Genomic DNA, 15,168 nt, shown 5'->3' on the forward strand with positions numbered 1-15,168 from the left:
CATTTCCTTCAAATGCTTCATAATCATTACAAATAGGGAAATTAGCAATTAGTGAAATTTTACATTTTAATGAAGATTGATGTTTTAATTTTTAAGCTTGTGTCAGTGGGTTCTTTTGAATTTTAGATTTCTTATTCCTATGAGAAATTTAGGTGCTTATTCTTTATCCAGATACTAAGGTGAGAGATTCTTACTATAGGCCAAAAGACAGAAAACGGTAAATATTCATTGGAATGCTGGCCTGTAATTTATAAATAAAAATGTGATAAGATACCAGGTTAGAAATCAGAATGATCAACTAGAAAACACCAAATTCCTGTTTTGTCAAAAGTAGACTGAAAGTCAAGATGCAGACAGGGATGATTTGAAAGTTAGCACTGAGTTACCTGCAGATGTCATGATGCCATATAATTATCAGATTGCTCATAGAGAGTTTAAGAGTTGAAAAGAGGCTTCATGCTTTCAAATCCTATTTTCTCTAGGATTAATGATAAGTAAGCAAACTTTATCTGTATGCCTAAATGTCTATATTTCGTTATAAGAAATTGAGTTTATGTAGTGAACTAAATTGCTTGAGGGTAATTCAAGGTTCCAAAATTTTATGTCCCACTTAGCAAAGATAGATAGTCACTAGAGCCTTGCTTTTATAAAATTGACTATTTCTCAATGTTTAACAGACATGCTAAATATGGTCAGTAAACAGATCAGATCGGTTTGTTTCCATCTCTTATTGAATAGATGCGGCAAGCACCAAATTAGTTTTTTGTTGTTTTTGTTTTAATCTGTGTGTGGAAAGAGATGTAAGTAGTTAATGTGACACTGAACAAATACTGACTGTTATAGAAATGACAAGTGTTAGCTCTACAGCAGTGTCATAATACATCAGTGAAAATGGCACAAAGAAACCACTGATATTAGGTACAACCAATGAGTTCATAAGAAACAAATGTTGCCTATTATTTCTTAAAACAGGAGGAGGGAATGTAGCCAACACTAACTGACAATCTCTGAAAACCAGAGATTCTAATACAACCATTTTTCATAAAAATAGTAGAAAATGGTAAGTGGATAACTAGAAAAGCATAGACAGGTCCTCATCTCCTTTATCTTCTCTGTTAGGCATGTGAATTGACTAATCTGAGTGCCACCTTCCTTCATTGTTTATCCACCCATTAGTGAAATAATAAATCAGTGAAATTGTCATAAAAAATGAAAAAGGGGAATCTAAGGATTTTTCATTTGCAAATAACCAAAAGGAGGCTATGCTTTCTTCATATCCTATCTTTAATTTTACAGATGATAGCACCCATCTGAAATTTCCCCCTGGATTTATCAATTCATTGGGTAAACATAAAATTTGTGATGCATTTTAAAAATAGTATGCCTTCTTATTAATGTCTGAATCATTACTTATAAGTTTAGTATTGCATAGGGAACAGTGATCTAAATAGTCAATTACCAGTTCGGTTGTAAATGTGGTTGTTATGCTGGATTGCAATAAGTGAAGGGCTTCAACAAAGGCAATGTTTTTATTGAGAGAGAAAAGTCTCCAAATTAACCTTACCTCAAATAATTTCAGTTCAAAACTACCAACATTAAAAAAAAAAAAAACTGTAATACCCTACCATTCAGCTGGTGGACACTACCATTCAAAATTCAACTTTTCTCTGGCTAACAATTCTTTAATCCACAAAATCTATTTCTGTAATTTATTTGTGGATATAAAAACACAAAGATGTTCAATTTTATTAATTGTAGTGACCAGAAAAAAAAATTATTCTTTTTTATTCATTTGTAGCTCTGAGAGGTCCTTATAAAGTATATTTGAACAAATCATTCCTTCATGGAAGAGGTGATTCCAAATTAACAACAAATTATACAGTCCTTTAAAACAATAATGCTGTACTGATTCACTCATTCTCTGGATTTTATGAAATAGACTCTTTAGCCTTAAAAATAATTGAAAGGGTAATACTAAAAACTACTATTTAACAAGTGCCTATTCTGTTTCAGTTACTAAAACAGAGGTTTTAAAGTCATGATATACTTATGACAACTACTGATTGAATTACTGACCTAGATCTATTATGTGTAACAAAAAGCCAAATCTCCCTTGATGAATAAATTATCCACATTTAGTGCAAATACTAGGCACTCCGAAGGCAATCATTAAGTAGTTCTTAAGAAAATAAACATGAATTACACGTTAGCATCACCGTATTATGGGGTAGAGAGAAGAAATGAAGCTTAGAAAAGAGAAATACTAACTGATTAGGTGTCAGTGCTTACCCACTGTTTAAATACAATTTTGTCAGAAGTGAATATGCAGAGCACTAAAAGTCACTTCACAGAGAAGATATTAATTCGATTATTGAAAGAAGGTCCGATACTTAAAAAGCTACCGAAGAAAAGGGATGGGCTAAAAGAAAACATGTCTTGATTCCTACAATAGAATAGCAGAAAGAACATTTGTTAGATTTGTGAACAATCCATCCTATATATGACATTGTTCTTGAATAGTCATTAACTGTGCCCAGTGTCATCTGTGGCTTATCGGAATCCAACAATATAAGGCAAAGTGTCAGTGCTGAGAAACTCTTGTTAACAGTCACTGAAATGCAGAGATTACCCTAGGGTAAGGCAAGCGAGGTGCCTTGTGTAAAATTTAAGGGATAACCTTCCACTTGCACAATTCAGGGAGTCTTACCCTAGTGAAACCTGGTTGTTGCCCAGTTGTAGTGTTGTAGCACAGTGTGAATTTCAATATGTGCTTTGAATGCCAGAACTGTGTTTTCCAATGTGGTCGTCACTAGCCAGATGTGGCTAGTTAAATTTAAATAAAATTTAAACAAAATTAAAATTTAGTTCTTCAATTGCTCTAGCCACAATTGCTATAATTTGTTAAATCGTTTGCATTTTCTCTCTAGAAATTTTTAAATATTTTGAATTCACCGATTCTATCAGTAGTTGTTAAGATACCATGTGCAAGGCCCTGTGTGTGGGTGGGGGAGGGGGAAGAAAGGGTCTCAGATATGAATCAGACTCCATCCTCCCTCTAGAAAGGGGCTGTGGTATAATAGGTGAGCTAAGACTTGCAAAAAAAATAAATAAATAAAATAATAACAATAATAGGAAATGAAACAAATTCCCAAATAGGAGTTTAGAGTGTAGAGAAATTTGTTGTTAGATCAAGAAATTTTAATAAAAATGTGGTAGTTAAATTGAGCCTATAGGGATAGATAAGGTTGGGAAATGTGAATATAGTAGCAAGAAAGCTATATATAAAAAAGGCAAGACAGTAGGAAAATGTGAGCCATATATAAGAGGAAGTGTTTGGTTTGCTTGGAATATAAGGTATGTGGGAGTTGGCATACTTTCTTATCTTTTGTTGGTACATTCTGTTATAACTTTTCAGAAAAAGTTTTTAATATAGATTTTAATATACATAGATTTAAATAAGTAATTTTCATGTCATTATAAGTTAATCTTATGCACAATTGAATTCCTTGAATTGTAAGGTCACTTTTAGCTCCTGAGGTTCAATGACATACAGCCAGTTTTACCATGAGAAGATAGCAATCTTAGATGCCAATAATTCAGGATCTAACTGCTCTGTTTTATGGGGACATTAGTGTCTTGTAGCCCTTAGATGATGGCATAGTATACACATGTAATTGAGGGCTGTCCAAAAATGCTTTACAGATAGGTTAGCCATTTTTTGGAAACACGAAGAAAAACATTTTCTATGGATTTTCTGTAAAATATCTGTGAGAACTTAGGCACATTGCCACAATAAAACACCATCTTTTAGGATGTTGTTTAATAGAAATATCACTGAGAGATTTTTCATCAATGTCAGAGATTTCTTTCAGCAAACTGCAATACACTTACTGCCACTATCCAAGGTCAAACAGTCATTTTCAAAACAATTAACAGATCATATTTATAATATTAGCACACAAACTTTATAGAACCAAGATAACAAAAACGACAAAAAACTACAGGTACCAGTATGGATGTGTCTGTTTGCACATTAGTAAAATATAATATTTTCCGACAAGAATGCTTTTAATCCCATGGATCTGACTTTGGGCTGGAAAATAAGTCTCAGGCAAAATACAAAGCAGGATTAAAATCCACATCTGTAAATCCGTAAGGGAAATCTGTAAGGGCTAAACATAAGTACCCTAAGCTGCCGGCTTCTTTATAACATTTTGCCATGTTATGGAATAAAATCTGCTGTACAGCAGGTAGAAAATGCATCAACAAAATTATATGTAGATGAAATATCAGTAATTAATTATGAATAATCATGACAAAAAGATGCTTTTAAAATAAAAATAAGGTTTCTGTATCTGAGGGATAGATGCTTGATTTTAGAAAGAGTCATTTTTAAAAATAGAAAATAACATATGTAGGCAATGTCCCAAATGTTTTTCTTCCATGGAACAACTAAAGCGCTTCAAAGATTAGAAAAGTTAACATAATTCTAAATATCTTCAAAATGCGGAATTGAAGCAAATATCATTTTTATTTCCTTAGAAAAGCCTGCAATATTATTACAACTGAATAAGATGGTGGTCTAAGTGCTGAACCTTCAGAGAGACAGAGAGTAACTGTAGAAGTTCTAAAGAACGTTTGTACAATACTTACAAAGATGGTGAGGCTGCTGAGGGTCAAGTGTTGGAGGATACAGTGCAGGCAGGGAGCCTAGAAATCTGTTACATGAGAACTGACCAGAAAGACTCAGACTCTTATAAATAAGTCAAAGTGTCCCAGGACACATAGCTAACATACATAAAATGGTGAACCTACATGGACTTCTGTGCTATCCCAAATTACTAGGTAATACAAAGGATATCTTGCAAAAATAAGAAATAAATTTGGGCAAATAAAATGAAATGCTACTTCAATGCAGGGCCTATGGGTAGGTAGCAACCAGAGACTCGCCCTCTCCTAAGGTCCTAAGAAGACAAAGGTGAGACTTCCAGTGGATATGAAGAGCTTAGCCTCTGAAGGTCACTGGCTGGAAGGGAAAGAATGCAGAGGGAAGAATCTAAGCAATGCATTTGAAATCAAGAACAGAGTGGAGAAAGGACTGAGAGAACCACTAAAACAGCCCGAGGCTGTAGCTGGTTTTGCAGCTCTGCAGTCCTGACAGGGACTGGTTTAATTCCTGTTGGGCAAAGAGGAAATGCTGTTAAAATTAGAAATACAGTGGGACTGCACTGTCTCAGTGACTAGATTCTTTGCAATTCAATGTGAATTACTGTTCCTGACAAAGTGCTAGAGTCATCAGCAACGTATGCAAATGCAGTTGCCTGCCTGGCAGTTATGACCCAGTTTGATTGTTCTTATGTCTACCCACAAATCCTTCCAGCATGCTAGAGTTAGACTCATTCATTGTTTTCTAGTTCACACAACTAACTATTGATCGAGAAGAATCAATCATTAGATAAGTGTGTTACTAGCACTTTTTAGACACAAATTATATTGAGTAAGGTCCATTAAGTCACGTAATGAAGAACACAGGACAATCAGTGCCATATTACACTTCTATTACTGAGGTGAACCTTAGATACGGTACTTCTATTTTTCATAAAGTTTATAGACTTTATTTAGATTCATCAGCTCATTCCCACACAAAAAATTTACTAAATTTTTACTTTTCCTCACTAAAAGTGCAGAATGTTATCAGCTCAATCAAACTACAAAAGTGCCTGCCACTCAAAAAATGAGAGAAATGGAATTTAAATATGAACAAAATGACATTATGCCCTAGTAAGCTCCCTACTCTTAAGAGAAATAAACATTCTCATTGCAGCTCTGGGTGCAATTACTTACAAATAAAATATGGTTTTTATCTCAAAAACTGAACTGTTTTCATGCAATTTAATTTTTAATTTCAGGTCAGTTTTCTGCCTAATGCTTGGGTAGCCACCTACTTCACTTGGGTTCAGAAACACCATATAATAGAAAATATGTCATGGTTTGTAATCTTTAAATATCAAGATACATTTATTTAGTTTTCTCTTATTAATCTTATTTTACTTTTTTTCCATAGTTAAGCAAAAAGCTCATTTTCTCACGTTTTTGTTGTCCAGTGATATGTAAAGGTCAAGCTGGAGTTTCTAATCAGCATTATGATCAGAGTATCTATACCAAGTTGACACAACTTCAGCCAAAATAAAAGAAACAAATTTTTAATTTGCTTTTGCACAAATGTATGATTTTTGTTGTACTTTCTAATATACTAAAAATAGCTTCTGATTTCCTCTTACTTTCTACAAATGCTTATAGTTGTCCAGAATTCCCAACCTGAAAGCCATTATTTAAGAGATAAAGTTTTAATCTTTCTGTATGTATTATTCTTACTCAACATACACTGAAGACTCAGGGTGAATTTTTATAAATAAATTATTTTAGCAAGAACAAGTCAGGTTCCCTCATAATATATAACTCAGCCAGATTACTCAAATAGCCTTTTCACTGCTCTTCCTGCTTCTAGTCTTACCCCTCCAGTTAATTCTCTTCTGTAGCCAGACCTATCTTTATAAAACACAAATGCGATCACACCATGCTCCTACCATCATGCTGGTTTACATTTCCTTCAGAATAACCCAAACTCTTTAACTTGGCTTACAAAGCATCTGCTTCCTCTTCAGCCTTATCTATCACCAGTAAAAGGAAACTATTTGTAGTCCCTACTACTTTCACTGTTATTAATATCAAATAATTTGTGACACCCCTCATCCTTGATTAAGCCTCATGATCAGCTTAGTACTATGGTTGGTTGGTCACAATTGTAGCAGCTTTCAGTTCTGAGAGGGATCAAACCCTCATATATCTCTGAGGTTATGTGGAACCCTCCTTCCATTTGTAATACTCTTCGGCCTTTTGTCTGTGACCCTGCCACATCCTTCTTTTTCCTAATATATCTCCTATGTCCAACTCTTACTTAACATTTTTTTTTTTTAACTTTTATTAGCCTTTATTTGATGCTAAATTTACTCCCAGGCCATAAGTTTTTGTTTATTCAGTTTCTTATGGGATATCTTTTTCTTCTGTGCAACCTGCTCTTCTGGTTTAGGAACAATCTACTCTTTTCAGTGAGGATCATCTCAGTGTAGCAGGGAGAGCTCATGTTTGGGTTAATCTGCCCGGGAGCTCTATAAATTCTACTCCACATCTTGGGAGCTTTGTTCACCTGAATGTGCTCAATGACCAGAACCTACATCTAAACCCTTCTGTTCAGCATTATTCTCTGCATTTTTTAAGCATGTGCAGCAAAAACTCAGCGCTCTTTTTGGGCCACCGACCCCATGTCCAGCCCCACTATTTGGCCTGGGCACACCCACCAACCTCATCATTGTAACGACGGAATGGCACACATTGCTGCTGTAAGGTGACATCCTTCAGACACTTGGTGGCTTTTCAGATACATGTACCCATATTGACTGACAGTTGACTGCTATATAACTAGCAGTTTTGATGGCCTAGACAGTTTCATATATGTTCTTAAAGTGAATACGAAGATTTGAATCTCTTGATTTGCATGATTTTGTGGGTTTTTCTGGGTCAAGTGAATAGTGAACCATTTTCAGAGGTCATCTCAGGCTGCTTATAAGAACGGGTTACTTATCCCTTATATATCTTCCTAGGAGTCACTTCTTCCTGAAAGCCTTCTTCATTCCCTCACCCTCTACAAGGTATTACATGGGCCTTCTACATGCTCACAGAACTCCCTATCTTTTCTCTCTCTCTCTGCTTTTGCCACACTGAATGTAATCGCCCCTTTATTTATTTGAATTATGCAGATCAGTGATTTTCAAACATGATTTGCACTAGAATCACCTGCAGAGCTTGTTAATACATAAATTGCTGGACATCACCCTTAGTTTTTGACTCAGTAGCTCCTGGGGAATGAGGTTGGGGAGCTGAGATGTGCATTTCTAGCAAGTTCCCAGGTAATGTTGATGCTACATGTCTCTGACTATACTTTGTGAACCCTGCAGTAGAAAATAAACTTTGATAGCAATGTTAGGTAGTTAGGCATGAGTGACAGGAGCCAAGGCCCAGCTCTGTAACCATAGAAACTTCCCTTGAAGACCTTCCTTAAGCACCTCCCAGAAATACTTCCCTTTTAGGATTATACATTACCCAAATCCTAGAGCACAAAGGCCATAAAAGCCACTGGCCTAAACCAGCTACAAACACATGCATAGAAAGTACTGCCCATAACTTCAGCCTCATTATAATCTCATGACTATGCCTGGAAGTTCATGAATCTAATTATAACAGACTGAATTCTAGGTAAGCACATGTGCAGTAGGCAAAGTTATATAGCAGTCAACTGTCAGTCAAGGTGACATCACATATGGATCATCTAAGACCTCCCATCATGGCCCAAATATAAACAGACCTTCCCATTTCTGCATTGTTACAGAGTTCTTGGCTGGAAACCTATCCCTCCCTTTGGGGTGTACTATCTTATCTCTTCATCTCCTAAATTCCACAGGGCTGCTGCCTTCCTTAGCATGGCTGGTCTCCTTCTAAAATGTACTTTCAATAAATCTTACTTTTTCTAAATCTTGCTGACCTGTAATCCTTCACTGTGTCAGCGGAGAAGAACCACGGGACAATGCCACCATTCATTATCCACCTCCTCCTCCCCCACACCACTGGGGTGACACCAGATTTCACATCACCCCACTGGTGACAGCAAGGTTTTGAGTTACTTACTGCACCATATCTAGCACCCACCTAATGCCTTATATGCAATAGGAAATACACAGGTTCTTATTGCATGGATTAGCAATAAATTCGGGGGACTGGAAATTCATGTAGAGATAATGGTCAAGTAAAAAATATATATATCCTTGGTGCTCTGCTGGCTCAGTAACGACTGCATTTCCTAGTATCTATCACCACTACCACTGCGTTTTCACATGATCAGATTTTGAATATTTAAATTGATTACAAAAATAATATAGATGGCATACTGATTAAATATAGAATCCCTTCAATTCTCTCTTTATTTTTAAACTAAAAAGAATCAGACCTCTTTGAGCAATACCACAATTACCATAGCCAGGCCTACATGGCTTTTGATATTAATTGAGGAAAGAGCAACATTCTTTTAAAATAAAAAAAAAAAAGAATGTGTTTTGTAAGAAAATCCTATTTCAAGAACAAGGGGAATTTATCTGTCAAACACAGAACAGTTTACTAAAACAATGAAAGCATTTATTTGTCTGTCTGTCTCCCCCATCTGCTTTCTTAATGATTATCTGCTCAAGTCACTGTCTCCTAAAAACTTTGCACCTGCAAATTTATCTATTTCTATGATAACTTTGGAGGCATGAAGTATTTTTTAACACAGGAGCTTGATAAAACCTCCTAATTCCTGCTTCATCTTTTAAAATATTTATTAGTGTACAAAAAGCTATGATTGGAAATATGTAGTACTAAAAGTTAGCTGTTTTTTTTTTTTTTTTTTTTTTAGAATTTCAGGTAATGAAGTTAGAATGGAGAAAAAGTCATTTTATTCCTAAAGCTGAATTTGACAACTATTTTCAAATTTAATATTTCATGAAAACAACTTATAGAAAGATCTATTACATACTGTGAGTCTTTTAATAATTCTCCAAGATGTATTTTAGAAAGAAAATGAAAACAAAGCAAAATGTTATCAGTTGATTTGATTCTGCACTATAATTCATAGTATATATTTGCATACTTTAAAAGCTGATGCCTGAGGGTCTGGCTTCCAACTAGCCTTTTGTCTAGGTGCTCAATGAAATTCCTACCTTTAGGACAATGACCAGTCTTGCCACACCCTTAGCTACTGAGAGCTATTAAAAATAAAATAGGCTGCTTGGACAATCACAAAGGTTTAAGAGACAATCAAGAACTCTATAGGTTTAAGAGACAACTTAGCAAAGTTGAATGATAAGGTTGATCTCCTACATGAGGATGCACCTTCAAAATATTTGATCTGAATAGACACTTCCCCAAAAAAAGATATACAAATGACCAACAGGTGCATAGAAAGTTGCTAAATGTGACTAATTATTAGAGAAATGCAAATCAAAACCACAATGACATATCATCTTGCACCTGTCAGAATGGCTATTATCAAAAAGACAAGAAATAATAAGTCATGGTGTGGTCATGGAGAAAAGGGAAGCCTCGTGCATTGTTGGCAGGAATATAAATTGGTGGAGCTATGTAACAGTATGAAGATTTAAAAACAGAACTACCATGTGATCCAGCAATTCCACTTCTGAGTATTTATCTAAAGAAAACAAAACTCAAAGAGATATATGCACCCTTACGTTCACTGTGGCATTATTTACAATAACCAAGATATGGAAACAACTTAAATGTCCGTTAGTGGATGAACGGATAAAGGAAATGCGGTCTGTCCATACACTGGAACGGTACGCAGTATTTAAACAGGAGGGAGGTTCTGACACATACAACAACGTCAATGAACCTCGAGTACGTTATTGCTAAGTGAATGTAATCTTGCCATCTGTGACAACATGGATGAACCTAGAAGGTTTTATGCTAAGTGAAATAAGCCATACAAAGACAAATCCATATGATTTCACTTATATGTGGAATCTAAAAAAAATTAACTAATGAACAAACAGAAACAAACTCATAGATACAGAGAACTGATGGTTGCCATATGGGAGGGAAATTGGAGAGATAGGTTAAAAAAGGTGAAATCACTTAGGAAGTACAAATTACCAGTTATAAAAGTAGTCATGAGACGCAAAGTAGAGAATAGGAAATATAGTCCATAATACTGTAATAACCATGTGCCATGCCAGATGGGTACTTAGACTTATCAGGATGATCATTTCATAAGGTATATAAATGTCTCCTCACTATGTTGTTCACCTGAAACTAATATAATATTGTATGTCAACTATAACTGAAAAATAAATTTAAAAAAGATGTTATCATATAAAGTTCCATTATGTAAGCACGTATTTTTTGATTTCTGCTGTTTGTGAGGCACAGTGTTATATACTGAAATTTAATAATAGTAAGACAGAGTTTCTCTTCTCATTAAAATCAGTGTTTACTGTGGGAATCAGACAAGCAACAAAGCATTTTACCACACGTGAAAAAATAGAGGGTGTGTTTGACCACATGGCACGAAATGATAAGTTTACATTATTTTGAGAAGAAATGGAAAAGTAGAGGAAGAAAGGGCATTCTCTTGGTCTTTAAGAGTACAGACTAGAAGGTGCACATATGCCTTCCTCCACAAAGATACTTAATGCACATTTATTTGTAAAGTGAAACATTAAAGTTAATATGTAAATTGAAGTATAATAATATGATAGGCAATTATAAAAAAATAAATGAATAAACTCTACCTTAATGTATCAGCTTAGGTACTCAAAAAGAAATACTAAACTTTAAAAATTGTGGACCTACCAAATTCCTACCAAATAATTAACATTTAGGCAGTCTAGTTCCCAAGTTACCACATGTAACCATATCCCTGTACTACTCGTTTATAAAGTGTAGTATATGAGAGATTAATGGAGATACAGTACCACGAGTGGATAATAGACATTTATGATAAATGTATACAAAGACAAACCCCAAAGTTAAATATCAAATTTATAATAGAGACTGTCTCAGAGGTTAGAGGCAGGGAACTTTGATTTGGGAAGGAAACAAAGAGACTCTAAGAATATATATGTGATTTTCCATGGATGGATGATGGATAGATGGATAGGATAGATGGATGGATGGATAAATGGATGAATAGATGGGTAGAAGGAAGGAAGGAAGGAAGGAAGGAAGGAAGGAAGGAAGGAAGGAAGGAAGGCAGGCAGAAAGATAGGAAGACAGACAGATAGACAAGTTGACTATTATATGCCAGGCACTAGTGTAGGTTCTGAGGACACCTCAGGGAACAAATGATAGTTTCTTTAAAATAAAATAAAATAAAATAAATAAAAATTTAGATTTGAAATGTTTTGGTTTATTCTTTCCTGAAAGAATATCTTTATGAAAAGAAAATCTGTAGTCTGAAGGTTACGTTAGGAACATGAAACACCACCACCAAGGGAAATTAGTTGGATGGTCTTAACAGTGATTATTACCAAGCTAGAACACATTCATTTCACTAAGTCTTCATAAAGAGTCTCTGTATTTGTGGGATGAGAAGAAAAGACTTTTTAAAACTCCAAAGTATAAATTTTAAATAGAAAAGTTGATCAATTTGATTACATGAAAATTGAGAATTTCTTATAAATGTGCACTGTGGCAAAGATAAAGACAATGGATTGTGAAAAATATTTGCCGACAAAGGACTAAGAAACACCAGAATATTAACCAACAAAAGACAGAGACTCTATTTTGAAAAATAGGCACAAGGTAATAACGGGCCATTAATAAAAATAGTTACTCAAAAGCTAGTAAGTTTATGATTCTTAAACTCATTATTAATTAAAGAAATGTAATTAGAACATTGGGCTAGTTATAGTTTGATCTCTCAGATGTCTTTTTACAAAAAATCAATCACGTATGTCCACGTTGCCACGTCTGAATTCTTAGTTATGCTAAACTGAAGGACAAGCAAGGAGCCTGGTGAGTCAAGCAAGGTAAACGCAGCTCTGTGAGTGTGAAGCCAGACTCCAGACACCACACGTCTATCTTGTTCTTCTAAATGCAACTACTTTGACTTTTCTGTTAAATCTATTTTCCATTTTTATTCCAAGCATTATTTTTATATGGCTCTTCGAAATGTCTTTGGAGAATGTATGCTCGACATTTAAATAATCAGAATTGTAATGTGTCTAACAACCTTGAAATTCTTATTTTTTGGTTTCAGGCATTAAATCTGGAGAAAACTCAGATAAAACAGAAGTAGTATAAATATTAAAATATGTCCTAATAAAGAAAATAGACATGAAGAGGCTAAGTAGCTTACCCAAGGCCACAAAACTAATTAGCAATAGAGCTGGAATTTGAACTCAAATGTTTTGATCATATTCTTGACCATAGACTTAGAAGTAAAGCTGTTGAAGGAAATTGAGTAACATAATGCTGTTTTTACAAAATTTGTTTTTTATTAATTACTTTATCAACTCTACTCCATGTCAGGCTCAGCGCTGAACACTGGGGCTACAAAGATGAAACTCACGGCCTACTGGGGAAGATGTGCCAAACAACCATTATATTATGTGCCCAACAAATTTGACATAAGTGCACTATTAGTGACATATCAGGTTATTACAAGTGCAGAGAGCAGGAACACTTAATTCAGCTAGGAGAGGTCCTAAAGGCTTTCTGAAAAAAAGGTCAGATGAGCTAGAGTTAGCCATGAGAGTGTTTGGAGAAGTGAAGCAACTTTAGGCAGCTGAAGACAATGCAGACGAAGGCATCATGAAGTGTAGTGCACTGAATCATAGAATGTAAGGTGGAAATTGGTTGAAATAAGAAAAGATAGTCAGAATTCAGACGTTGGAGGACTTTTGAGTAATGGCATAGAGTTTGGACTTAATCCCATGAATAAATGGAGATTATATAGTTAGGACAGTCATATAAACATGGATATATTTTAAAGATAGTTTGGGTGGTAGGTTGGAAATGGATTTAAAGGTCTATTAGTCAAAATAAGTCAATTTGTGCTGTGGTATTAAATAAATCTCCGAATCTCAATGAGTTAATGCAATGACGGATTATTTCTTAAATATCCAAAGTCAAACTAGCTGGACAGCCCTCCTCCATCTGGTAGCGGTACCATCTGGAATGTGTGTCCTTCCAGGTTACTGAAGCAGAAATGGGAGAGCTGGAAGATATTGCAGGATGTTTTAAAGGTTTGGAACTAGGTGTGGCTTTCATCAAATCCTCCCATATCTCATTGTCAAAGACCCTGCAACATGACCCAGAACAACTGCAAGAGGCTTCAAGCAAGCACTGAGTGTCTACCACAGGATAGAGTACTTATTTCCGTCTTGTTTATGACATGCTAAATATATCTGTATATTCTTATTGTATTGTTTGAGAAAAAAATTGTTTATTCATCTATTCAATTCATTCAACAAATGCTTTTTTGAGTACCTTCTATGATCCAGGCACTGTCTAAGTACTGGGGGTACAGTGTTTTTCGTGTTACTTTCCTGTGGGTAAACTCTTATTTGGCTCTCCACTCACATGATAATATGTCCCCTCAGAAATTGAGGGCAATTAATATGTATGGTGTGAGGAAAAAAAGGTCTTCACTTGAGCTCCCAGGAGAATGGAGTTGCAGTCAACTGAGGGAAGTGAGCCTTAATCATTAAAACTGTTCCAGGATTCTTATAGAAGGGCTCTAGGAAATATTAGTTTCCTAAATTATTCATATCCAATGGATGCTTCCTTTAGAATTTCAAACAATAACAATACTTATAAAAAGCCTTTTTTTTTAGATTTAAAGCTTAGCTCCAAACATTCCCCACACTGACAAAATTTCACACAAAATCTATAGATCTATCTACCCATAAAGAAAACTAGTTGGTTGTCAAATAATGTAAATTTTTTTTTGAAAGTCAAGTCAGCAAATATTAAATTACATTACATTGATTGTGATGTAACAATTTATTTACTTTTTGTTAGGGTCATGTTTGCTTTATAGTAACTGCCTATATTCTTACATCTCATAGAAATAAAATAATAATAATAATAATAATTATTATTATTATTATAATTATTATTATTACATTAGAAAGACACTAAGTAAGTTATGCCACTTTACCTTGGTGATTTGATTCATCCACTGGGTATGAATTAGCAAAACAGGAGCTCATATTTAAGTTGGACTTTGATGAAGGCAGAGAATGAGAGAAGAACATTTTAGGTATACAGGACAGGTTACATAAATTCATGGACATAAAACAGGATGGTCGACTCAAGGAATAGACTTTTGGGACCATGAGAGGGGACTGGTCTGGGTTTCGAGTTGCAAGAAGTAGGAAATTGAGGCTGTTAAGGTCTGGGAAGATTGTTTACGAAATTATGTATAGATAATTTGTATGATATAATAAAGGTTTCAATTTTATTTTTTAGATAAAATAAAGAAAATGATGTTGAAAATGTAGAATTGAAAGAACCTGTGGGAAGAAGATAGATAGTAGAGAATAGATAAAGGGAAGC

At 34.8% G+C, this 15,168-nt stretch overlaps 1 protein-coding gene across 1 annotated transcript in view; it reads right to left on the reverse strand.

Moving 5' to 3' along the window:
- Positions 1-15,168, reverse strand: part of UNC13C (unc-13 homolog C) — a 350,422-nt gene that overhangs the window by 184,327 nt on the left and 150,927 nt on the right. The window lies entirely within an intron of this gene.

This window comes from Pteropus alecto, unplaced genomic scaffold, assembly GCF_000325575.1.
Source record: "Pteropus alecto unplaced genomic scaffold, ASM32557v1 scaffold86, whole genome shotgun sequence".
Classification (NCBI taxonomy): domain Eukaryota; kingdom Metazoa; phylum Chordata; class Mammalia; order Chiroptera; family Pteropodidae; genus Pteropus; species Pteropus alecto.